The 26517-nt window shown below is 46.8% G+C and overlaps 1 protein-coding gene across 10 annotated transcripts in view; it reads right to left on the bottom strand.

Annotated features, from left to right (window-relative positions):
• The window catches only part of LOC138785889 (acetylgalactosaminyl-O-glycosyl-glycoprotein beta-1,3-N-acetylglucosaminyltransferase-like), a 73429-nt gene that overhangs the window by 25212 nt on the left and 21700 nt on the right, over window positions 1–26517 (bottom strand). For 5 of the 10 annotated variants that reach the window (XM_069962335.1, XM_069962334.1, XM_069962333.1 and 2 more), the window contains one exon: window positions 964–1094. The exons of 4 other annotated variants lie outside the window; for them this stretch is intronic. The gene's annotated coding sequence lies outside the window, so the exon portion shown is untranslated. Of the gene's footprint in view, window positions 1–227; window positions 251–963; window positions 1095–26517 lie in introns of all 10 variants that reach the window. One more of the 10 variants, XM_069962338.1, reaches the window with a different exon arrangement.

Below are 26517 nucleotides of genomic sequence, written 5' to 3'. Positions count from 1 at the left end.
AGAATGAGAGAAATTACGGGATATATTCAGAGAAAGATCTTTTTCACAAGAGACCTTAGATCAGGCCATTCACAGAGTATCGGAAATCACCAGAGGAGAACTACTATGTGAGCATAGATGCATGAGAAAAATGACACAATCAGAAAGATAGGCAGAATAATATTGTCTTGTTACCACTTATAGTAAGCAGTTTATACAGATATGTAAAATAATTAAGAAGCACTTACCTCTCTTGTGGCAGGATAAAACACTATACAATATGAAAAGGGAGGGGGTTAAGGTTATCTCAAGAAAGCCCCCAACGTTGGCATCATCTTTGTTTCCCTCCCTCTATGTGAAAGAGAAGCCAAAGGAACTTACTGGGCTAAATGTTAAAGGTTCGTACAAATGTGGACACCAGCGTTGCCTGACATGTTCACATATTGTGATTTCCAAAGAAATTGTATCTTGTTCTAATAATAACACTTTTCAAATCCATAGCTACATTAGTTGTAACACTAATTATGTAATATATGTGTACATTTTGTAATGTGCAATATGTGAGATATATGTCTACCAGCCTCAAGACTAGAATCAGAAACATATTTTGGACTGTAGAAATGAAGTGGTAGATGTTTCTTGGTTAACAAGACATTTTAGAGAAATCCATGCGGGAAATATCCAGTCCTTAAAAATAATGGGTGTTGAAAAGATTTATCCATCCAAAAGAGGGGGATCCCTAAGACGCAAGTTTCTCAATAGGGAGTCATTCTGGATATTCAGACTAGGAACCAGAGTGCCACAGGGCCTGAATTCCAGACATGACTTAATTTTAACCTATTAGAGGAAGTATGCATCTTAAAGTGTCACGGTGGTTATAACTTTCAAAATCTAAATCAACAGTAGATGTGAAATAAAGCAAATTTGCAATATACATTCCTTTTTTGTTGTTGTTATCATGCTGTAAAACAAAGCTGAACTTACCAGAAATACAGGTCCAGTCTTCCAAAGGTAGTGTCACGGCTCAATGTGTTCGTCAATCACATGACTGCCTTCTCTCTGTGAGCACTCATATGGCCTAGGATACACAGGACTTTCTGTTTTCTGACTGTTTCCTGTTTTTTTGAGAGAAAAAAAAGAGTCAGAAAACAGGAAGTGCCATGTTTTTAATAACTAAAATATAAATAATAAATGTAAATTGCAAACTTGCTTTATTTCACATCTACTGTTGATTTAGATTTTGAAAGTTATAATGACAGTAACACTTTAAGTGTCACTTTTTATGCAACACAATCATGGGGAAGACTGCTGACTTGAAAGATGTCCAGAAGGCAGTCATTCACACACTCCACAAGGAGCCACAAAAGTTTATTGCTAAAAAAGCTGGCTGTTCTCAGAGTGCTATATCAAAGCATATTAATGGAAAGTTGAGTGGAAGGAAAAAGTGTGGTATAAAAAGGTGCACATGCAATCGGGAGAACCGCAGTCTTTTTTTAAATAATTGTATTTTTATTAAATTTTTTCAAAGAGAATTTTCAACAATGTAAACATCGGGACAAAAAGGAGCATTGTACATATGACAGTAACCCAGTATAGCCCGAATACAAAGAGATAAGAGAACGACAATGTCGGAGCTCCAATGTAAAGGCGTATGGCGATCTCCTAATGATACCATAAAAAGCTAGACTACATAAAGACACCAGACAGTACACAGAAGGGAAGAAAAGAAAGGGGGGGGGGAGGGGGAGGGGTAAGGGAAGAGCCCACATTCAACTGGACTAGTTTAAGAGGCAGAAGGGTCGGAGCGGTCAGTATTCCTCTCCACCCAATAGAGATCCCATGGGTCCCAGACTTTTTTAAACAGGTCCAGTTTGTTGTCTAATCTGGCTGTTAGATGTTCCATACATCTAGGATTCTGGCATACAAGTCACTTCTAGAAGGTGCAAAAGAGGAGTCCGTGGAGCCTCATTGAAGAGTCTCAAAACACAGGACTAGCCAGATATCCCTCCGGGAAGGACCCAGCCAAGTGGCAGCTCCTGTTAGGAAACCACCAAATCCTCCATATTAAGTGGCCCTATAAGTCAGTGTAATGACAAGGGATAAACCAAGGCTAGGTAACCATCCACAGACAGCTGTTTCAGGGTGTTGCCCCTCATCAGTGTGGAGCAGGATTCTGGCTAGGTGGGAGCAATGCCTAGTAGAGCCATAAGAGAAACAGATTGCTGAACTCAGGGAGAACAGCCAAATGACAACACTGCCGGCTGCTAATGAAAGCGCTCAATGCAGTGAAGTCCTAGGTGCATTGCCCCCTGGGAAACATGAGTATGCAAAAGAGGAGTCCATGGAGCCTCATTGAAGAGTCTCAAAACACAGGACTAGCCAGATATCCCTCTGGGAAGGACCCAGCCAAGTGGAAGCTCCTGTTAGGAAACCACCAAATCCACCATATTAAGTGGCCCTATAAGTCAGTGTAATGACAAGGGATAAACCAAGGCTAGGTAACCATCCACAGACAGCTGTTTCAGGGTGTTGCCCCTCATCAGTGTGGAGCAGGATTCTGGCTAGGTGGGAGCAATGCCTAGTAGAGCCATAAGAGAAACAGATTGCTGAACTCAGGGAGAACAGCCAAATGACAACACTGCCGGCTGCTAATGAAAGCGCTCAATGCAGTGAAGTCCTAGGTGCATTGCCCCCTGGGAAACATGAGTATGCAAAAGAGGAGTCCGTGGAGCCTCATTGAAGAGTCTCAAAACACAGGACTAGCCAGATATCCCTCCGGGAAGGACCCAGCCAAGTGGCAGCTCCTGTTAGGAAACCACCAAATCCACCATATTAAGTGGCCCTATAAGTCAGTGTAATGACAAGGGATAAACCAAGGCTAGGTAACCATCCACAGACAGCTGTTTCGGGGTGTTGCCCCTCATCAGTGTGGAGCAGGATTCTGGCTAGGTGGGAGCAATGCCTAGTAGAGCCATAAGAGAAACAGATTGCTGAACTCAGGCATTGCTCTACTAGGCATTGCTCCCACCTAGCCAGAATCCTGCTCCACACTGATGAGGGGCAACACCCCGAAACAGCTGTCTGTGGATGGTTACCTAGCAATCTGTTTCTCTTATGGCTCTACTAGGCATTGCTCCCACCTAGCCAAAATCCTGCTCCACACTGATGAGGGGCAACACCCCGAAACAGCTGTCTGTGGATGGTTACCTAGCCTTGGTTTATCCCTTGAGTAGGGCTAAAAAAGTGGAAAGGGCGCCATAGGGTGATAACGTAAACAACAGATTGTAGGTCGAACAAGCTGATAATAAAACTGCTCACCTGATGGTGTTGTGCTAAGACAACACCTGTATGCACAGTATATCAGTGAAGAGAGAGGTAGTAGCCGTAGCAGCCAGGCTCCAAGGGTAGATGCCGAGATCCCAAGCCAGGAGATCAGGGAATGGAGAATGGTAGATGAAGTGTCAGATCCTCGGGGTAGGCGGGGACCACAGAAGCCAGAATGACGGCGCTTCACGGCTTCAGGTTTAATGAAGTAAAACGATGAATTTTAAAGGACAACTCCCGCGGGACCCCCCCAAAAAAAAAAACACAGACACACACAGACACCATACTCACCATCTCTCCGGTGACGATCGCCACTCGATTCGCCCACCGTCCGCCTCTCCGTCGCCGCCGTCCGCCATCCAGCGATGTCTCCGACTTCCGGGTCCAGGGGATGGAAAAGGCTGCCAGTGCGCTTGCGCACCGGCAGCCTTTTCATTGGCTGGAGCGCATCACATGGCTTCCAGCAAGCTCAGCCAATCAGGGCTGAGCAAGCTGGAAGCCATGTGATGCGCTCCAGCCAATGAAAAGGCTGCTGGTGCGCATGTGCACCAGCAGCCTTTTCATCCCCATTCACTTTGCATGAAGACGCCGAGGAGGAAGAAGACCCGGACCACCCCCCCGGCTCTGACGTCGTCGTCACCAGATGCCGCCCCGGAGAAGAGGACCGTGACGATCGTAATAGGTAATGTATACATTCTTTAACTTCCGGGGTGGGGGGTCGGGGGTCCGAAAGTGGGGGAAGGGGGCCAGGCCGGGTATTTAACCACATTACAAAGTTATATAACTTTGTAATGTGTGTTAAATGAGAAAAAAATTTTTTTTGTGGGAGTTGTCCTTTAATAGTCTCATAAACAACGCGTTTCGAGGCATAAATTGCCCCTTTGTCATGTCTCTCCTACTTGACAAAGGGGCAATTTATGCCTCGAAACGCGTTGTTTATGAGACCATTAAAATTCATCGTTTTACTTCATTAAACCTGAAGCCGTGAAGCGCCGTCATTCTGGCTTCTGTGGTCCCCGCCTACCCCGAGGATCCGACACTTCATCTACCATTGGTTTATCCCTTGTCATTACACTGACTTATAGGGCCACTTAATATGGTGGATTTGGTGGTTTCCTAACAGGAGCTGCCACTTGGCTGGGTCCTTCCCGGAGGGATATCTGGCTAGTCCTGTGTTTTGAGACTCTTCAATGAGGCTCCACAGACTCCTCTTTTGCATACTCATGTTTCCCAGGGGGCAATGCACCTAGGACTTCACTGCATTGAGCGCTTTCATTAGCAGCCGGCAGTGTTGTCATTTGGCTGTTCTCCCTGAGTTCAGCAATCTGTTTCTCTTATGACTTCTAGAAGGTGGTGCTACTGCTTTCCAATATTTTGCTATCAGGCACCGTGCTGCCGTGAGAAGATGCAACAGCAATTTGAGAGTATGGCATTTCAGTTTGACTGATGTAACGTTAAAAAGATAGAATACCGGATCCAGGGGGATATCTATACCTGACACATCTTTAATTAGGCCCTTAACCATCTGCCAATATGGGGAGATGAGAGGGCAAAGCCAGTAGATGTGTGGGAGGGTGCCCACCTTCTGTTGACATCTCCAACAGAGATTAGAGATTGTTGGGTTCATTGCATGCAGAACTCTTGGAGTATAATACCAGAGCAACATTATTTTATATTGATTTTCTTTGTACGTCACGCAGATAGAAGTCTTAGCCGCTCTGTCCAATATTACACTCCAAATGCTCTGAGGCAGACGCCTCCCGAAAAGGCCTTCCCATGTATCCATATAGGGATAACGCACATCTACATCCAGCGGTGGCTGCTTAATCAATCTCTTTATATCCGAGATTAGGCCTTTGGTGGACACCCCAGCCTTGCAAAGCCTCTCAAAATCTGTTGGTAGGGATACTGTCGTTGAAGAGAATAGAGTCATCATGTAGTGCTTGATCTGGAGGTATTGAAACTGTGTTACAATGGGGAGGCTAAAGTCCTAGACTAGAGAATGAGCGCTGACCCCCTGTCTAGCGGAGCCACAATGTCAGTGAAGCGAAATAATTCGTTATCATACCAATATTTCGTCATCCCACTGGTAAGACTGTCCGGCAGTTTAGAATGGAACAGAAATGAAGTCATAGTGGAGCACTTCGACACCAAGGGAAATCGTTGCCTACACACATTCCATATTTGTCTAGTATGGGCCATGGGCCCAAGAGCACTGTCCTGCAGGGTAACATCAGATGTGGACCATAAGAGAGAGTTGGGATGTATTGGCGCTATCCAGAGCTTCTCTATTACCATCCACTTTGAGTAGGCACGTAAAGCGGCCCAGGCTGGGATATGGCGTAAGTGTGCCGCCCAATAATAACAAACCAAATCCGGGAGGGCCAAACCCCCCCCAGCACTTAGGGGCGAGCAGGATATTTTTTGCCACCCTATGTCTTCTATGTGCCCAGACAAAGCGGAGGATAGAAGCCTGTAGGGCCTTAAGGGCTCTGAGGGGTACCTGAATCGGGAGGGCTTCCAAGTGATATATCAACTTAGGGAGTATGGTCATCTTGACCGCTGCAATTCTTCCCATGAGTGATAATGGGAGGGTATGCCATTTATCCAGCAGAGCTCGAATCTCGGAAAAGAGCCTAGGGAAGTTTTGGGTATATAGAGAAGAGTAGGAGTTGGTAATCTGGACCCCTAAGTATTTGAGGGAGAGATCTTTCCAGTTATATTTATAATCAGAACATAGGGTATCTAGTAAGGGCTTCGGTAAGTTAATGGCTAGGGCTTCGGTCTTGGACGTATTCACTTTATAATCGGAGAGTCGGCTAAATGTGTGCAGTAGTTCATGAAGGTTAGGTAGGGAAATGTGGGGTTGGGTAATCGTTAGCAGGAAGTCGTCTGCAAACAGTGAGAGTTTGAAGTCGACCCCTCTGATCCATATCCCATGAATAGCAGAGTGTTGTCGTATGGCTGCCGCCAGGGGTTCGATGCACAAGACAAAGATGAGGGGGGAAAGGGGGCAGCCTTGCCTTGTGCCGTTGTGAATATGTATGAGATTGGACAAGGTGTGGGGAAATTTGATAGTCGCCGAGGGCGAGGCGTACAGGCCTCTGATCGCTGTGAGAAAGGTCCCGTCCAGATCAAAGGTCTCTATGATTCTCAGCATGAACGGCCATCCCAGGCGATCAAAGGCCTTCTCCGCATCAAGACTTAAAAGTAGCGCTGAGCATTTTTCCTTGTTTACCGCATCTACAAGATCAATTACGCGTCTCGTGTTATCGCCCCCCTGGCGGCACTGGACAAACCCCACTTGATCTTTGTCAATGAGTTGTGAGAGCCATACCGATAGTCGATTAGCAAGGACCTTAGTGAACAATTTAAGGTCTGCATTGAGGAGTGCAATAGGTCGATAGCTCCCACAATCCAAGGGATCTTTTCCCGTCTTAGGGATTAGGGTGATGTAAGCATGGGATAGTGTGGTTGGGATGGGTTCCCCTTGGAGGAAGGCATTAAATACTCTAAGTATATGAGGTGTAAGAATATGGGAAAACGTTTTGTAGTATAAGTATGTTAGCCCGTCAGGGCCAGGCGACTTGCCATTGGGCAGATCCTTCAGTACTTCCCCTAATTCATCTGCTGTGATCTCTGCGTTAAAAGCATCACGCGCGTCTGCTGACAACCTAGGGAGATTACAAGTAGCTAGGAAAGCATCGAAGAGGCGCATTTGGTCCCCTGGGTTCTTCGGGAGTGCATCCGAAAGGTTGTATAATCGGGCAAAATAGTCTCTAAACTCCTCCGCTATGGCAGAGGGGTCATGGAGTATAGTGCCATTCTTGTTCCGGATAGTGTGGGGCGTCTGCTGGTCAGTACGATCCCTCAGTTGCTTAGCCAATAAGGTGTGAGCCTTGTTACCTCTCTCATAGTACCTTTGTTTAGTATAAAGTAGGAGTTTTTCCACTTTATCCAATGCTAGGTTTTTGACTGTGGCTCTGATACTCAGAACCTTTCTCAGAAGTGCCACTGAAGGCGAAGTGACTAACTTAGCCTCTAGGGAGCGTAAATGGGCAGATAACTTGTCAATCATGTGGTTTCTATCCTTTTTCAGCTTTGCACTCAAGGATATACAGCAGCCTCTCATTACAGCCTTATGGGCTTCCCATAGCATCACCGAAGACCCCACCGAACCTGTGTTTACAGTGAAATATTCAGTCAGGGAAGACCCCAGACTCTCTCTCAAGTGGGGAGTTTTTAGTAAAGTCTCATTGAGTCTCCAATGGCATTTCCTAGTGTACAGTGCCGAATCTTTAATTGGCGTGATCTGACCACGTAATAAGTCCCATATGCGCATCCTTCATTATTCGTACTGCTGGGATGTTTCCATAGAAATAATCTATACGGGTAAACGTCCCATGCGGTGAAGAATAAAAGGAGTATGACCTGTCGGTGGGATGGTTAATTCTCCATAGGTCGTATAGAGCATATTTGCGGACTAATTTACGGAAGTCTCTGGCCAGCGAGACCAAGGAGGCGGGGGGTTGGACAATAGTTGGAGAAAAGCGATCTACGTGTTCGGACATAACGGCGTTGAAATCTCCCCCTAGAATCAACGTAGAAGGGGGCAGTCTAGATTGTTGTGAAAGAAGCTTGTTCAGAAATCGTATTTGGTGGGAGTTAGGGACATAGGCGTTACATAGTACAATTGGAAGCCCCCTATAGGTACCCTGAAGTATGATATATCTACCCCCGGTGTCTAATGTAGAGGTATGGATCTGAATGGGGCATGTACGAGAGAGAAGTATCGCCACCCCCGCTCGTCTACGATCACAAGGGGCCGAGTACACTACAGGGTATTTCTGCTTAGCGAAATTAAAATTGCCATTGGTGTCAAAGTGCGTCTCCTGGAGGAAGACTACTTCAGCTCCCGCATTAGTGAGTTCCGTCAGTGCAAGTCTGCGCTTAGCATTTGAATTGAGGCCATGAACATTAAGTGAAAAGAGCCGAACCATCGTGGGTCAGCCCAGTAATAAGGGTAGCCGAATGAGGAAACTCTAAGCTACTTACCAGTCCAGATGACAGGCGGGTCCAATGGGAGGGAAAAGGGGCACACACCAAGGATGGGGGGGGACACGCGGACTGACACAAACAAAGAAGAGAGCTATAAGAAACGGAGTACAATAAGTAAACACGTTAAAGTAATGCGGTAATGAACAACTGGGGAAAAACCAAACAAGTAAGATAAAGAAAATACTATCCAAATAGTCAATACCAGGGATTACCTAGTGTGCCCCAAAAAGGCGCCCTGGATAATCCTGGAATGGGGTAGAAAATATACTGTAATCTCAAGTAGTTCTATACTAATGAGGATCCCAGGAATTCGTCCACCCACCGCGTGGGAAGGACAGGAGGACTGGGATGCCCAAAGAGGGAGAACCCCAATAAAGGAGGGGGGGTAGAACCAACACTACCGGCAAGTACGGCCGCCAACCGAAACTAGTAAGAGTAAGGTGAAATCAACGTGAGATAAGCTCAACCGCTGTGGAGCTAACAATTATCATGACACCTTGTCAGTGCCAGGCACATGTCTTAAAGGGACTGAACCTCTTGCAAGTAAAAGGAGTTAGTAATGGAGGTTTACACTGGTAATGGAACAGCAGCAATATAAGCAAAATACCATCCTGTGTTAGAAGGAAGTAAGAAATGACAATAGAACATAGGAACATTCCGGGAGAGTTAAAATATCTAATAACATCTAATAACTCTCCAAAACACAATGGTGCAGCACATGAGTTCCATGTTATCAGGGCGGGATAGACTCAGGGGAGCCCCTGGGGGAAGGGTGCTTCCGCTTTTGAGCATCCACTCGTAGCAAGTCTGATGAGGGGATACGTGGGGTAAAGGCAGTTCCCAATCCGAGATGTCTGGACGAGGAATCTCAACCGCAGTGCAGAAGTCATCCAGATCAGCATACGTTGTCAGCGTGGCAGTATATCCTCCCCTACGAGCAATAAGGGCAAACAGGAAGTCCCATCTGTATGGAATGTTGTGATCTTTCAAGATCATCAGAAGCGGTTTCAAGTGGCGGCGTTTTTGCAAGGTCAGCCAGGATAAATCAGCAAATAGCTGGACAGGCACATTTTGGTATTCAAGAACAGTCAGTTGTCTTGCTTTAGACATGATGAGTTCTTTTGTTGCGTAGTCCGTGACACAACAGATAACGTCACGGGGCTGGGTGGATGTGCCCCTGGGCCGCAGAGCCCGATGTGCCCTGTCCAGCTGCAGAGGAGAGTCCGCCGGTCGGTCTAGAATAGAATTAAAGAGCATCTGCAGGACTGCTTTAAGATCTTCAGACGTATCCTCCGGGAGACCCCGTATTCTGATATTGTGCCTTCTGCCCCTATTATCAAGGTCCTCTAGGTGTCTTGTGGTCTCCTGAAGATGCCTGGTGGTTAAAACAGCATGTTTCTGGAGGGAGGATACAAATTTCCTAGTGTCCGTGTGAGCATGTTCTAAGGAGTCCACCCGTTCTGAGACATGTTTAAGATCTTTGCGCAGATGTGCAATTTCTGCCCGGCAAGTTTCTTTCACTTCTGAGACTAAAGATTGGAAGTCTGCCTTAGAGGGTGCCATTCTGGAGGGTCAGTAGAGTATGAGAACGCTCAGGAGCTTCCTCTGTCAGAGACTCTGTTGAGGAGCGCCAGTCTTTACGTTGTGCCAGGAGAGACGTGGTAGCACTAAAGTCCTCCTCCTGTGAGGCCCTCCAGCCCGCCATTCTCTGGGAAGGCCCAGGTTGGCCCTTTTTTGTGGTGGATGCAGAGCGGGTACTTTTATAAGGCATCTCGGGGGATTGAGTATCCAGTTGCTCTCTGGCAGGTATGGGAACGTTATCAGCAAGGTGAAGAGATCAGGAACACTGCGCTGATGTTGCAAATGGTGTGGCGCCTGCAGAGGGAGGAAGAATTGGTGTAAAGTCCTCTGTGTGAGTTGTTTAGGGGGGGTAGGGTTGAGAGCGGGTGTGACAGGTTCCCTAGCTCCAAGGGGGGTCGTAGTCTGGGGGTCTGTGGGCTCCAGTCCTCCAGAATCGTGACTGCCACCAGATATAGAACCCAGTCCCCTCTTGCAGTGATCCTGCTGAGGCTCGTGGAGGACAGGGTAGAAGGGGTCCAAGAAGCCTTCTTTGCAGGCGTGGGACCCGTCAGCCAGGCACTTCACCCTGATGTGGTGTAGTTGCAGGGAGAGGGTATGAGGGCAGCACTAGGACCCCGCGACTCAGTAGGTTAGGCTGCAGGCACTATATAGTACTCTATAGAGGGGCCTGACAGTCCGGGGGTAGAGATAGCCGGGTAGGTATCCCTGAGGGATGGTATCTCTGTGAGATAGTGTCTCTATGGACCGTGGGGCAGAGTACCTGACTGTAGGCTGGCTGTACGGTCTAGAGTCCAGCTCCTCCGCAGTGGGCAAGATGGCGGCGAGCGCTCCTCAGGTGGGAGCCGAGCTCCATCAGCTCTCCCCCCTAGGTGGTCTCCGGGTTCCGGGAGCTCAGGGGTCCGTGGCCGAAAGAGCTCCTGTGCTCAGATAGGTGCCCTGGAAGCAGCAGGGTGCAGGATCCTGGCGTCCGCTGCCACCAACACGTGGGCCAAGATGGCGCCGGCTGCGCCGTGAGTGAGGGCCGCACTCCGCAACAGAGCGCTTCCGTGCGGCGGAGAGTCCCGAGACGTGGAGCGGGAGCTTCCCTGATGTCCTCAGGCGGTAAGAGAGCCAGGTGGCGGGTGGTGGGTTCGGTCCAGCTGGGAAACGCTAATGATGCAGGCGGTCTGTGAGCAGAGCTCCCGGTTCAAGCGGCCATCTTCCTCGGCAGCAGGACACGCCCCCCAGAACCGCAGTCTTAACAGGATTGTAACGAAAATGCCATTCAAAAATTTGGGAGAGATTGACAAAGAGTGGACTGCTGCTGGAGTCAGTGCTTCAAAAGCCACCACATCCAGACGTCTGCAGGACATGGGCTACAAGTGTTGCATCCCATGTGTCAAGCCACTCCTGACCAATGAACAATGCCAGAAGCGTCTTATCTGGGCCAAGGAAAAGAAGAACTGGACTGTCCATCAGTGGTCCAAGGTGGTGATTTCAGATTAAAGTAAATTTTGCATTTCATTTGGAAATTAAGGTCCCAGAGTCTGGAGGAGTGGAGAGGCACAATCCAAGCTACTTGACGTCTAGTTTGAAGTTTCCTCAATCAGTGATGCTTTGGGGAGCCATGTCATCTGCTGGTGTAGGTTCACTGTGGTTCATCAACACCAAAGTCAACGCTGACGTCTACCAGGAAATTTTAGAGCGCTTCATGCTTCCCGGGGCTGAAAAGATTTTTGGAGATGGAATTTTCATCTTCCAGCAGGATTTGGCACCTGTCCACACTGCCAAAAGTACCAATACCTGGTTTACTAACCACAGCATCACTGTGCTTGATTGGCCAGCAAACTCGCCAGACCTTAATCCCATAGAGAATTTATGGGGTATTGGCAAGAGGAAAATGAAAAACACCAGACCCAACAATGCAGATGAGCTAAAGGCCGCTATCAAAGCAACCTGGGCTTCAGTAACACCTCTGCAGTGCCATCAGCTGATTGCCTCTATGACACATTGCCGCATTAATGCTACATTCATGCAAAAGGTGCTCCCACCAAGTATTGAGGGCATTTACTGTACAGACTTTTCATTTGGTCGACATTTCTGTGGTAAAAACATTTTTTTCAGTTGGTTTTATATAATATTGTAATTTTCTGAAATACTGACTTTTAACCCCTTGAGGACCAAGCCCAAAATGACCCAGTGGACCAGGCCAAATTTTTTGAATTTGACCTGTTTCACTTTATCCATTAATAATGTCTAGATGCTGTTACATATCCTAATGATTCTGAGACTGTTTTCTCGTGACATATTCTACTTTATATTACTGGTAAAATTGAGTGGATATTTATAGCGAAAAATCACAAAATAATGTGAAAAATTGTGAAAATTTTCATTTTTCTAACTTTGAAATATTCTGCCTGTAAGGAAAATAGTTATACCACATAAATTAGACACTAAATAACATTAGCAATATGTCTACTTTATGTTGGCAGCATTTTTTAAACTTGCTTTCAATTTTTTAAAACACTGGAAAGCTTAAAAGTTTAGCAACAATTTCCCAAATTTTCGAGAAAATTTCAAAATCAGCTTTTGTTAGGGACCAGTTGAGGTTTGAAGTGAATTTAAGGGGATTGTATGTAATAACCCCCCCACAAATCACCCCATTTCAGAAACTGCACCCCCTAAACTGTTCAAAATCACTCCCAAAAAGTTTTTTAACTCTTTAGTTGAGTCACAGAAATAAAAGCTAAATGTGTAAGAAAATTGAAAATTTCAATTTTCTGTGCACAAATTATATTGTAATCCAATTTCTCTCATAATAGAAAACCTATTACCAGAGAAATGCACCACAAAATGTATTGCCCTGTTTCTGCAGTTTAGAGAAATACCCCATATGTGGACATAAACTGCCAAGCAGGTGCTAGGAAAGCCTCCAAAGGGAAGGAGCGCTGTTTGGATTTTGGAAGCTGGATTTGGCCAGATTGGAGGACGGAGGCCATGTTGCCTTTACAAAGGCCCAGTGCTGCCAAAACAGTAGAAACCCCCCACAAGTGACACCATTATGGAAACTACACCCCTCAAGGAACGTAACAAGGTGTGTAGTGAGCATATGGACCCTATTGGTGGCAGGCACAATCTGCTAAGAAAATGAAAAATTACTTTTTTTTGACCAAAAAGTTAGTCTAGCCTCAAATTTTTCATTTTCACAAGTGGTTGAAAAAGAAAAAAACCTGCTAGACATGTAGAGCAATTCCCCCCGAGTACGGAAATACCCCACATGTGGACGTGAAATGCCAAGTGGGCGCTAGGAAAGCCTCCAAAGGGAAGGAGCGCCGTTTGGATTTTGGAAGCTGGATTTGGCCAGATTGGAGGACGGAGGCCATGTTGCCTTTACAAAGGCCCAGTGCTGCCAAAACAGTAGAAACCCCCCACAAGTGACCCCATTATGGAAACTACACCCCTCAAGGAACGTAACAAGGGGTATAGTGAGCTTAAGGACCCCACTGGTGACCGGTACAAATGTGGAACAATGTGCCGTGAAAATGAAAGATTTTATATTTTTAACTAAAATGTTAGTCTAGCCTCAAATTTTTCATTTTCACAAGGGGTTAAAAAAGAAAAAACCCTGCTAGACATGTAGAGCAATTCCCCCCGAGTACGGAAATACCCCACATGTGGACGTGAAATGCCAAGTGGGCGCTAGGAAAGCCTCCAAAGGGAAGGAGCGCCGTTTGGATTTTGGAAGCTGGATTTGGCCAGATTGGAGGACGGAGGCCATGTTGCCTTTACAAAGGCCCAGTGCTGCCAAAACAGTAGAAACCCCCCACAAGTGACCCCATTATGGAAACTACACCCCTCAAGGAACGTAACAAGGGGTGTAGTGAGCATATGGACCCTATTGGTGGTAGGCACAATCTGCTAAAAAAATGAAAAATTACTTTTTTTTTACCAAAAAGTTAGTCTAGCCTCGAATTTTTCATTTACACAAGGGGTTAAAAAAGAAAAAAACCTGCTAGACATGTAGAGCATTTCCCTACGAGTACGGAAATACCCCACATGTGGACGTGAAATGCCAAGTGGGCGCTAGGAAAGCCTCCAAAGGGAAGGAGCGCTGTTTGGATTTTGGAAGCTGGATTTGGCCAGATTGGAGGACGGAGGCCATGTTGCCTTTACAAAGGCCCAGTGCTGCCAAAACAGTAGAAACCCCCCACAAGTGACCCCATTATGGAAACTACACCCCTCAAGGAACGTAACAAGGTGTGTAGTGAGCATATGGACCCTATTGGTGGCAGGCACAATCTGCTAAGAAAATGAAAAATTACTTTTTTTTGACCAAAAAGTTAGTCTAGCCTCAAATTTTTCATTTTCACAAGTGGTTGAAAAAGAAAAAAACCTGCTAGACATGTAAAGCAATTCCCCCCGAGTACGGAAATACCCCACATGTGGACGTGAAATGCCAAGTGGGCGCTAGGAAAGCCTCCAAAGGGAAGGAGCGCCGTTTGGATTTTGGAAGCTGGATTTGGCCAGATTGGAGGACGGAGGCCATGTTGCCTTTACAAAGGCCCAGTGCTGCCAAAACAGTAGAAACCCCCCACAAGTGACCCCATTATGGAAACTACACCCCTCAAGGAACGTAACAAGGGGTATAGTGAGCTTAAGGACCCCACTGGTGACCGGTACAAATGTGGAACAATGTGCCGTGAAAATGAAAGATTTTATATTTTTAACTAAAATGTTAGTCTAGCCTCAAATTTTTCATTTTCACAAGGGGTTAAAAAAGAAAAAACCCTGCTAGACATGTAGAGCAATTCCCCCCGAGTACGGAAATACCCCACATGTGGACGTGAAATGCCAAGTGGGCGCTAGGAAAGCCTCCAAAGGGAAGGAGCGCCGTTTGGATTTTGGAAGCTGGATTTGGCCAGATTGGAGGACGGAGGCCATGTTGCCTTTACAAAGGCCCAGTGCTGCCAAAACAGTAGAAACCCCCCACAAGTGACCCCATTATGGAAACTACACCCCTCAAGGAACGTAACAAGGGGTGTAGTGAGCATATGGACCCTATTGGTGGTAGGCACAATCTGCTAAAAAAATGAAAAATTACTTTTTTTTTTACCAAAAAGTTAGTCTAGCCTCGAATTTTTCATTTACACAAGGGGTTAAAAAAGAAAAAAACCTGCTAGACATGTAGAGCATTTCCCTACGAGTACGGAAATACCCCACATGTGGACGTGAAATGCCAAGTGGGCGCTAGGAAAGCCTCCAAAGGGAAGGAGCGCCGTTTGGATTTTGGAAGCTGGATTTGGCCAGATTGGAGGACGGAGGCCATGTTGCCTTTACAAAGGCCCAGTGCTGCCAAAACAGTAGAAACCCCCCACAAGTGACCCCATTATGGAAACTACACCCCTCAAGGAACGTAACAAGGGGTATAGTTAGTATATGGACCCCACTGGTGGCAGGCACAATATGGAACAATGGGTTGTAAAAATTAAAAAATTAATTTTTTCATTTTCACAGCACATTGTTCCACCTATGTGCCTTCCACCAGTGGGGTCCATATGCTTACTACACCCCTTTTAAGATTCCTTGAGAGGTGTACTTTCCATAATCGGGTCACTTGTGGGTATTTTCACTGTTTTGGCAGCACCAGCGCTTTGTAAAGTCAACATGGTGTTCGTCCTCTATTTTCGCCAAATCCAGCTTCCAAAATGGTGCTCCTTCCCTTTGGAGGCTTTCCTTGCGCCCGCTTGGCACTTTAAGTCCACATGTGAGGTATTTCCATACTGGGGGGCAAATTCTCTACATGTTTAGGGGGTATTTTTTTCTTCTAACCCCTTGTGAAAATGAAAGATTCTAAGCTAGACCAACATTTTAGTATAAAAAATTAAATTTTTTAGACTAAAAGGTTGGTCTAGCCTGGAATCTTTCATTTTCTCAAGGGGTTAAAAGTGGGGTGGATGGGGAATGAGCAAAGCAATTTCCGCCGAAGGGGGAAATACCCCACAAGTGGACATACATTACTAAGTGGACACAGGACAAGCCTCCAAAAGGACAGAGTGCCCTCTTGAGGCCGGAAAGGATCATTGAAGCAATGTTAAATTAACAAAGCCCCCAGGTTACCAAGACAGTAGATATGCCCCACAAGTGACCCCATTATGGAAACTACACCCCTCAAGGAATTTAACAAGGGGTGTAGTGAGCATATGGACCCCACTTGTGGGGGGTATCCACTTTGCATATAGGTGTGGAAATGAATTGCTATGTGTGCACAGGACAAGCCTCCAAAAGGACAGAGTGCCCTTTTGAGGCCGGAATGCCCTTTTGAGCCCTCATGCTACACGGACCTCACTGGTGACCGGCACATAGGTAGGGTTAAAAGAGAAAAATAAATTAGACATGCACGGAGTTGGCTGACAGTTGCAGACATTCTCAGGAAAATAAATAGAAAAATGCCCAAGCAAAAGGACACCATTACAGAAACTACACCACCCAAGAAATGTATTTAGGAGGTGTAGGGTGCAAAAGTATTTCAAAAATTTATTTTCCTGGACTGAATGTGCTGCAGTAGTTGAAAATTAGAAATGCCAATTTTCACACTGCTCAACTGTAAGGCCAGTATGACTCTCCACGTCGGCATTTGATGCCGTCATGGAAAGTCTGCCCTCCACTAAAGGGCCAGTTCACACTGAGTAAACACGGCGTTATTCCGTGGCGGACCTCTCCGCCGTGCTCAGTGTGCTGCTGTAAGTGAATGAGAGGGTGCTCGCTGGTCCGCTCCCTGTCCTCTCCGCTCAAACTAGCGTGCGTCCTCTCATTCACTTACAGCAGCACACTGAGCACGGTGGGATTTACACCGTGTTTACTCATTGTGAACTGGCCCTAAGGGTGCGTTCACACCGAGCAAAAACGTTGGAATTCCACCTGCCCCAGTGTAAACCAGTGTGTCTATGGGAGGGCTTGCACGCCTCCGCTCAAAGAACTGACATGTAAATTCTTTGAGCGGAGACGCACGAGCCCTCCCATACTAACACTGTTTGAGACTTAGACAAGTGGAGCTCTGCTTTGGAATTCCCCCGATTTTGCTCAGTGTGATCATGCCCTAATTATGCCGTGTATGTCCCTTCTAGAAAAAAAAAATCTAAATCTGGCTCTAATTATAAGCCTGCAAATACAATGGGCCTTGGGAGCCCATGTGTATTTGAGGTCTAAATTAGGAGATAGGCACGGCATTGGCTGACAGTTGGACAGTGATGCCGACATGGAAAGTCTGCCCTCCACTAATTATGCCGTGTATTGGTCTATTTACACAGAAAGATTATCTGACAGATTATCTGCCAAAGATTTGAAGCCAAAGCCAGGAATGGATTTGAAAGAGGAGAAATCTCAGACTTTCCTTTATGACCTGATCTCTGTTTATAGTCTGTTTCCAAAGCTGGAAACAGACTATAAACAGAGATCAGGTCATAAAGGAAAGCCTGAGATTTCTCCTCTTTCAAATCCATTCCTGGCTTTGGCTTCAAATCTTTGGCAGATAATCTTTCCTTGTAAATAGACCCTATGTCCCCTATATAAAAAAAAAATAAACCCTACATGTGGCCAGTAGAGATGAGCGAACTGTTCGGGCTTTTGGTCCAATGGCATCATCGCTCTCTCGTCATGCTTGTGATTCCGGCCGCATAGTTCCGCTCACGGGAATATGTGGCCAGGATATTCCAGGGAATCCATGTTGAATTCCCTGGAATCTCCTGCCCGCATATTCGCGGGAGCACAACTATGCAGCCGGGATCACAGGCATGACGAGAGAGCAACCAAAAGTCCGACGGTCCGCTCATCTTTAGTGGCCAGTGACCCGAATTGGAAAGGACAAATTTGGGAATTTTGAAGATTGGGAATTAATACTCCATAGACGTATGGTACGTCTTGAAGCATTCTTTCATGCAGAGGCCAGGTTTATCAGGACAGGTATCACACTGATAACACGTGTCCTTTCTAAACCCCTTTTTGTAGCACACACGACACTTTTTCTGGCTTTTGCCCTTCTTGCCAGTGTGAGGGACTTCACCAGGAAAGTGCTGTCCTGGCACGATACGGGGACCTCCAGTTGCAGCTGCAGAAGTACTAGGCCCTCCTCCTTCTCCTCCACAAAAAATCAGGGCCTTGACAACTGCCTCCTGAAACTGGAGGTATTTCCCAGGGTGGCCGGCACAACGGTAAAGTACAAACGCGTTGTACATTGCCGTTTGGACCATGTGCACGGCTAACTTCTTGTACCAGATGTTTGTTTTCCGCAGAGCACTATATGGCTTGAGGACTTGATCTGAAAGATCAACTCCTCCCATATACCGATTGTAGTCCAAAATACAATCGGGTTTGAGTGCTACTGCGGTGGTACCGCGGACAGGAACAGGGGTCGTGCCAGGACCATGGATAGTAGTCAAAATAAGGACATCGTGTTTGTCCTTATATTTGACTAATAACATGTTGTCGCTACAATGGGCCTTGGAGACCCCGTCGCAGTACTTCTGCCACAGGGTGACTCGGGAGACCTCTCTGGTTTTTCCTCACAGTGCCGCAAGCTACAGTAGCTCGGGTACTGAGGGATTTGAAAAGAGGGAGACTGGTATAAAAGTTATCCACGTAGAGGTGGTAACCTTTATCCAGTAGTGGGAACATCAGTTCCCACACAAGCTTCCCACTAACTCCAAGAGTGGGGGGACATTCTGGAGGTTGGATGTGGGTGTCCCTCCCTTCATAAACTCTAAATCTGTGAGTGTACCCTGAGGTACTCTCACAGAGTTTGTAGAGTTTGATGCCGTACCTTGCCCTCTTACTTGGAAGGTACTGGCAAAATTGGACTCTCCCCTTGAAGCTGACAAGGGATTCGTCAATGGAGATATATTTCCCTGGGATATATACCTCTGAAAATTTGGCTGCGAGATGATCAATGACCGGCCTAATTTTGTATAGGCGGTCGTAAGAGGGATCATCTCGGGGGGGGGGGGGGGGCACCTTGCATTATCATTGTAATGCAGGAATTTGAGGATGGCCTCAAAGCGATGCCTTGTCATGGCCATCCGGTGTATTGGAGTGTTATATAAAATATCCACACTCCAATACTGCCTAATTCGGGGTTTTTTAACTAGCCCCATGTGCAGCAGAAGACCCCAAAACGTGGTCATTTCTGCTGCATCAACTGGGGTCCAGCTGTGGGATCCCGAAAAAAGAGAGGAGACGGGGTGCTGAGCCAGAAACTGCTGGGCGTACAAATTAGTTTGTAAGACCATCAGACTTATCAGTTCTTCACTGAAAAAGAGTTTAAAAAAGTCTATTTCAGTGAAGCCTGAGGGGTCAAATTGGATTCCCGATTGTCCCACAAAATCAGGAATCTGTGGCTCAAAATTGGGGGGGGCTGGGGTCCAGATGGGCTCAATTGTATGGGGGGCTGGGGTGAAGATGGGAGCACTGGGGTGGAGATCGGGGGAGGCTGCCTGAGGCGTTCGCCTTGGACGCCTTCGGCGCCTTGGGGTCTCATCATCACTAAATGATGAACAGGAGGAGGAGGAGGAGGAAGTCGAAACAAGGAAAGTAGGATCTTCCTCTTCTCCCTCACTCGCTGTTTCGGTGTCAGAGGCAATAAGAGCATATGCCTCTTCAGGCGTTGGGACATTTTTTTTTTAAGATTTAGATATGGGGGGTTATGTAAATCAGTAAAATTTATTTGTGTAGTGTGTGTGTTTTTTACACTTTTAACTTTTCAGATGAAAAGAAACTGTGCCCACTTGTTGCTGATCAGTGATTAGTCACTGATCAGAACAAGAGAGACGGGGGGATGGCAGAGGGGTGGGCAGGTGTGGGGGTGGGTGGCGGAGGAACTGTCTGAGTGGGCAGAGAGTCAGGGGGAGAGGCTGGCACAGGGGTGGGCAGGTGAGGTGGCCTGGTGAGGGGGAGGGTGGCAGAGAAACGGTCTGAGTGGGCAAAGAGACTCAGGGGGAAAGGTTGGCACAGGGGTGGGAAAGTGAGGTGGGCAGGTGAGGGGGCGGCACGGAGGAACGGTCTGAGGGGGGCAAAGAGAGGCAGGAGGACCGCTAGCAGCACAGAGGATGCTGCTAGCAGGATCTCCCTGCACACACTATGCCACTGACAGATGCAACAGCACAGGCGGCACGGAGCGGCGCAGGGGGAATCACAAAAAAGGGGATTTTTTTTTTTTTTTACAAAAAAAAAAACCTGTGCCCACTTGTTGCTGATCAGTGATGAGTCACTGATCAGAACAAGAGAGACAGGAGCAGCAGCAGCAGTAGAACTACTGTTGCTGCTGCACAGTCAGAAATTTCAGGGGATCAGCCAGGAAGCACACAGAGGGCACTGCTGGCTGATCACTCTGCACTATGCCACCAACGAGGCTGGCACAGATGGGGGGGAGCACAAAAACAGTGGGAGGGCACAGGGGAGAAGAGGAGGATGACAGGGGGGAGAAGAGGAGGATGACAGGGGGGGGAAGGCTGATGGAGGATGAAGGGGGCTGATGTCACAGAAGGCGGATGTCACAGGGGGACAGAAGGCACAGGGGGACAGATGGCACAGGGGGACAGATGGCACAGGGGGACAGATGGCACAGCGGGACAAAGCACAGGGGTGGGGGGGATGGCACAAAGGTTGAAGCAGATGGCACAAGGGAGGAGGTAGGGGCGGATGGCACAAGGGAGGAGGTGGGGGCAGATGGCACAAGGGAGGAGGTGAGGGCGGATGGCACAAGGGAGGAGGTGGGGGCTGATGGCACAAGGGAGGAGGTGGGGGCTGATGGTACAAGGGAGGAGGGGGGGGCTGATAGCACAAAGGGAGGAGGTGAGGGCGGATGGCACAAGGGAGGAGGTGAGGGTGGATGGCACAAGGCAGGAGGTGGGGGCTAATGGCACAAGGGAGGAGGTGAGGGCGGATGGCACAAGGGAGGAGGTGAGGGTGGATGGCACAAGGCAGGAGGTGGGGGCTGATGGCACAAGGGAGGAGGTGAGGGTGGATGGCACAAGGGAGGAGGTGGGGGCTGATGGCACAAGGGAGGAGGTGGGGGCTGATGGCACAAGGGAGGAGGTGGGGGCTGATGGCACAAGGGAGGAGGTGGGGGCTGATGGCACAAGGGAGGAGGTGAGGGTGGATGTCACAAGGGAGGAGGTGGGGGCTGATGGCACAAGGGAGGAGGTGAGGGTGGATGGCACAAGGGAGGAGGTGGGGGCTGATGGCACAAGGGAGGAGGTGGGGGCTGATGGCACAAGGGAGGAGGTGGGGGCTGATGGCACAAGGGAGGAGGTGGGGGCTGATGGCACAAGGGAGGAGGTGGGGGCTGATGGCACAAGGGAGGAGGTGGGGGCTGATGGCACAAGGGAGGGGGCGGGGCAGAGGCGGATCACAAGCAGGGGAAGTGGTAGCAGCACAGAGTGTGCTGCTAACACGATCTCCCTGCTGAGGGCACCGGGCAGCAACGGGGCAGCAACGGGGCAGTACCGGGGGGCACACGGGACTCACGTACACCCTCTCTGCTCGCCGATCCTGACGAAAAGGAGGGCGAGCAGGGAGGGATCAATATTTTGGACTGCCCGCCTTGCCCGTGATTGGCCGGTTACCGGCAAACGGCCAATCCAGACGATCGGGGGGCGGGGGTCACGTGGGACACGGCCCCAGGCATAACCGTGATTGGTGCTGTCTCTGACATCACCAATCACGGTTTATCAACGTCATATCGGCCCACAATGCATCAGAATCGCTGTGATTGGCTGCCCTTAGTTTGCCAGCCAATCACAGCGATCGTGATGGCATGGGGGGCGCGATTCCGCGGCTGCAGGTAAGCAAAAGATAGCTGCTGAAATAATCAGCAGCCATCTTTACTTTATATGGTCACATTAACCCCTGCAGCCACGGAATGCCCAGGGCGTACAGTTACGCCCTAGGTCGTCTGGGGACAGACTTCCATGGCGTAACTATACGCCCAGGGTCGTCTAGGGGTTAAAGAGAACCAATCACGGAAGAATTATTATTTTTTTTTATTCCTTAATTCTATTTAAATTACTTTTTTATTAATATTTGTAAATAGAATTAATAAATTTTCTGTCCGCGTTTTTAATTTATTTATGTCTCTCTTCACTGTCACGCGCTGGCTCTTTTCAAAAGAGCCGGCGCGTGACAGGAAGCTCCCGGCATGCAGAGTGGCAGGAAGAGCTCCCATGAGCCCTTGCCTGCCGCTCTGTAAATACACAATGATCTCGCGCTATACATGATCTCGCGCTATACTGCATTTGCAGTCTGTATCTTATACTCTACCTAATCCTGTGTACCGGTATAGTGTGCCGGGCGCCATCTTGATGACTGGAACGCACCGCTGGAACGCAAATGACGTCATCAAGATGGCGCCCGGCATTACTGCACCACAACAGGGGAGTAGGTAAAGTATAAGATACAGACTGCAAAGGCAGTCTGTATCTTTATAAGTAGACTTCATGGAGATACAAACTGCCTTTGCAGTCTGTATCTTTAACTTTACCTACTCCTTTGTAGCGGTGCAGTAATGCCAGGCGCCATCTTGATGACGTCATTTGCGTTCCAGCGGTGCGTTCCAGTCATCAAGATGGCGCCCGGCACACTACACCGCTACATAGGATTAGGTAAAGTATAAGATACAGACTGCAAAGGCAGTCTGTATCTTTATAAGTAGACTTTATGGAGATACAGTATTCCCGGGCACCGCCATCTTCATGACGTCAGTTGCGTTCCACCGCTTGAACGCACCGCTTGAACGCTAGTGACGTCATTAAGATGGCGGCGCCCAGCAATACTACACCGCTATACAGGATTGGGTATAGTATAAGATACAGACTGCAAAGGCAGTCTGTATCTTCAGGAATAGACTTAGGGAGAGAGAAACTTTTATTATAGGGACAGTTAATTTCATGTGATTGGTTCTCTGGCTGTAATCCATGATCATTAAGGGTATAAACCCACACACCGTATATGCAGCGTATTTGCTGCTGCGATACGCAGCAAACTCGTAGCAAACTCGCAGCAGATTAGATCTAAATAACTGAACACAGCATCAAATCTGTACCAACAAATCTTCAGCGTTTTTGTTGCATATCTGCTGCGTATACGGTGTGTGGGTTTATACCCTAACAGAAATAAACGCTTGAAAAAGTTCACCCTATATGTAATATATGGGGTCACTTTTTGAATTGAATTACTGGAAAAAAAAAATAATTAGTTGATATTCTAATTTATTGCAAATCACTGTATGTGGATTTTAATTGCTGATCATGCAGTTGTAGAGCACCGCCCTTTAAATAGAGCAAAGGTGGTCACATATGTTATGCTCAGTTATGAACAAGGAGTGGGAGACGTCAAAACTGTATGTACTGTTCCTGTTATATAAAGATTTCTTAATTAACCCCTTGCCCCTTCAGCCTGTTTTGGCCTTAATGCTCGGGGCCTATTTTTCAAATCTGACCTGCCTCTCTTTATGTAGTGATAACTCTGCGATGCTTTTAACTATTGCGGTTATTCTGAGATTGTTTTTTGGTGACATATTCCTCTTTATGTTTGGGGTATACTTTAGTTGATATGCTCAGTAGTTTTTTGTAAAAAAACAAACAAACACATTTGCGCAAAAATTTGAAAAATTTACATTTCTTTATATTCAAAACTCTTTTCCTAAGAAAGATAGTCATGCCACATGAACTAATTATTAATGTAACATCTACAACATGTCTGCTTTATGGTGACGTCATTTGGTGTCCTTTTATCTGTTAGGATGTTAGAGAGCTTCAAAATTTTGCAGCGATTTTTCAAATTTTCATGAAAATTTCAGCTCTGATTTTATAAGGGACCAGTTCAGTTCTGAAGCGGATTTGTGGGGCCTGTATGTTAGTTACCCCCATAAATCCCTTCACTTTAAAAACAACACCCCTCAAAGTATTCAAAGTAACATTTCATAAGTTTATTAACCCTTTAGGTGATTTGCAGAAATTTTTAAAAGTTGGAGGGGAAATTTTAAATTTTCATTTTTTTGGCAGATATTCTATTTTAATTAATTTTTCCCTCTTACACAGCAAATACTAACTGAGAAATACCACTCACTATGTATTCCCCTTATTCCAGTGTTTCTAGAAATCCACCATGTGTGGCCGCAGTAAGACACCTGACTCAATCACATGCCGCAGACATGACAGAGACCTGATTTTTTTTAGCCATTATACCATGTCATAGAGGCCTTGCAGTGCCAAAATATTTGTCGAGTTGACCTTTCCATTGGTACCATTCGGGGGGATATGTCACACCCTGATCATTTTTTATAAAAAAATTTTTATGAGGTGGTATGAATAAAAAACACAATTTAGCATCTGCTTTTCATCATTTTTTTGTGCGCCGTTTACTATACGTTACATATGACATGTTATCTTTATGCATCCGGTCGGTACCATTACAGTGATATCCATTTTATATAGCTTTTGTTTTAGTTTATGGCTTTTATGCTATAAATACTATTTGTATCTTTCATATTGTTAGAGCAGTAATATTTTAATTTTTTCGCCAATGGAGTTATGTGAGGGCTTTTTTTTGCGTTGACGTTTTGTTAGCTTTTTTTTCTATATTTTTTATGGGGTGGGATTAACAAAAAATTGTCATTTTGATTAGTTTTTTAGTAATTTTTTTTTTGCTGTGTTTATCAGGCGGTATAATTAATGTAACAGGTTAATAGACGGGATCATTACGGACGCGGGGATACCAAATATATGTATCTTCTTTTATAGGGGATCATTTAAAAAAGGGGGGTGGGGGAATGTGTATATTTATTTATTCATTTTTATTTATTTTATTTATTAATTAATTGATTTACTTTATTTATTTATTTGTGTTTTCATTTATTTATTTATGTATTTATGTAATTGTGTGTGTGTTTTCACTTTTACAGGTCCATCTATAATACATTACAGCGAGTAGTGGATTATAATTGGGGCGTTTCGGGCGGCAGCCCTGGGCCCTGAGCTCCTGGGGGCCCCATGACCACCCAAAAAGACTTATACTTTCAGTGGTGTACTGTCTCCTGGCTACAGTTCCGCCATGATTTGCAAAAAATCACTGTTTTATTTATGGCAATTTTGCACAAATCAGGACATCATGATATTATCTGTCCTGTACTATGAACGCCAGGCTAGTGCTGCCATAGTTACAGTGGGGGGGGGGGGGGGTCAGGCTTGGTGAACAGCCCGGGCCTATGGTAAAGTTAATCCGCCCCTGATTACAGCACATGATCAGTGCTGTAATGTATTATAGAATAAATAAGCTGTCAGCAGCTGACAGCTCATTCATACGATCAGGTTCCTGCCTCAGTGCCTCAGGGGCCTGTTCATACTCATCCATAGCCGCCCAGACGCAGGAAGCAGCGTCTGGGTTGCTATGGTAACTCGCGCAGGTCCGGGGGGTGAAGGGGGGGTCGGAGGGAGCAGATCTCCCTCCGGCTGCTCCATAGACTCTTCTGCCGGGGCCACAGTGTCTATGAGGTTAACTGCCCGGGGGGAGCGCAGCTCCCCTCCGAGCAGGAGCAGCAGGAGGAGGCTGTGTGACACAGCCTGCTCGTGCTGCCCGATCGTTGTTAGGGACAGAGAGGGGAGGCAGGGAGAGAATGACATTCTGGAAACGTCATTTTGCATTAACTACCTGCAATACATGACGTTCCCGGAACGTCATTTTGCGCCAAGGGGTTTAGAAGACTCATTTGCTTTTATCTGCCGACCTGGTGCTGGACTTTTTTCGTATGAATAATAAACATATTGGGGACATTTATTAAGACCGGCATTGTAAATTTTGTCCCTGCCCCCCCATTCAGGCCACCAGATTTACTTAGAATAGTACGCCTCTTAGGTAAGTCTGGCAGGAGAGACCTGCATGCTGGGCAGGTGTAGATCTCTGCCATGATTTACGTTTGCTAGCATGGTAAATAAGGTGAAGGAGGAGGCCAGGCTTTCACCCCACCTGGCTATAGCCCCCCACCCGCCCATCAGGGTTACGGCTGGCTTACACCACAGAGAAGGTAAGAATCTGGGCCTTCCCCATTGCGTACACCAGGGTGCAAGTTTCATAAAATTCCCCCATTATTTTTATCTCTTAACACTCCTCCGGTTTTCTCCTGCGGTGTCTTTAGGTCCCTGTTGAACGCTGGCTTTGCCACTTCCAAGCTTGACTTATCTCAGCTGTGAGACCCTCCTCAGCCAAATCACTGGACACTGTGCTCCCCCATTTCACTGCTGAGATAAGTTAGTTTTGGAAGTGGCAGTGGTAGCGTTAAGCAGGATACCTAGAGACGCCAAAGGAGGACACTTGGGGGCCTTCAATAGGTAAGAATAAAATGTTTATCATGTTTTATATAAGGGTAGCCCAGTATTAAAAATTATTAAGTGCCGAAGTACCCCTTTAAATATGTTTAACATAAACCAGGCATAAAGATAGCTTCTATGCCCTCCAATGCCAGGGCTGGATTTCAGTTCCAGTTTTGCCCTGATCTTATATAATAAAACCGTACTGCACTCTCTCTTCTTGTAGACCTCGGTGTCTGTGGTT

Source organism: Dendropsophus ebraccatus, chromosome 3 (genome assembly GCF_027789765.1).
Source record: "Dendropsophus ebraccatus isolate aDenEbr1 chromosome 3, aDenEbr1.pat, whole genome shotgun sequence".
NCBI classification, from domain to species: Eukaryota; Metazoa; Chordata; class Amphibia; order Anura; family Hylidae; genus Dendropsophus; species Dendropsophus ebraccatus.
Note: the sequence above shows the minus strand (reverse complement) of the source record. Positions and strands in the feature narration are given on the sequence as shown.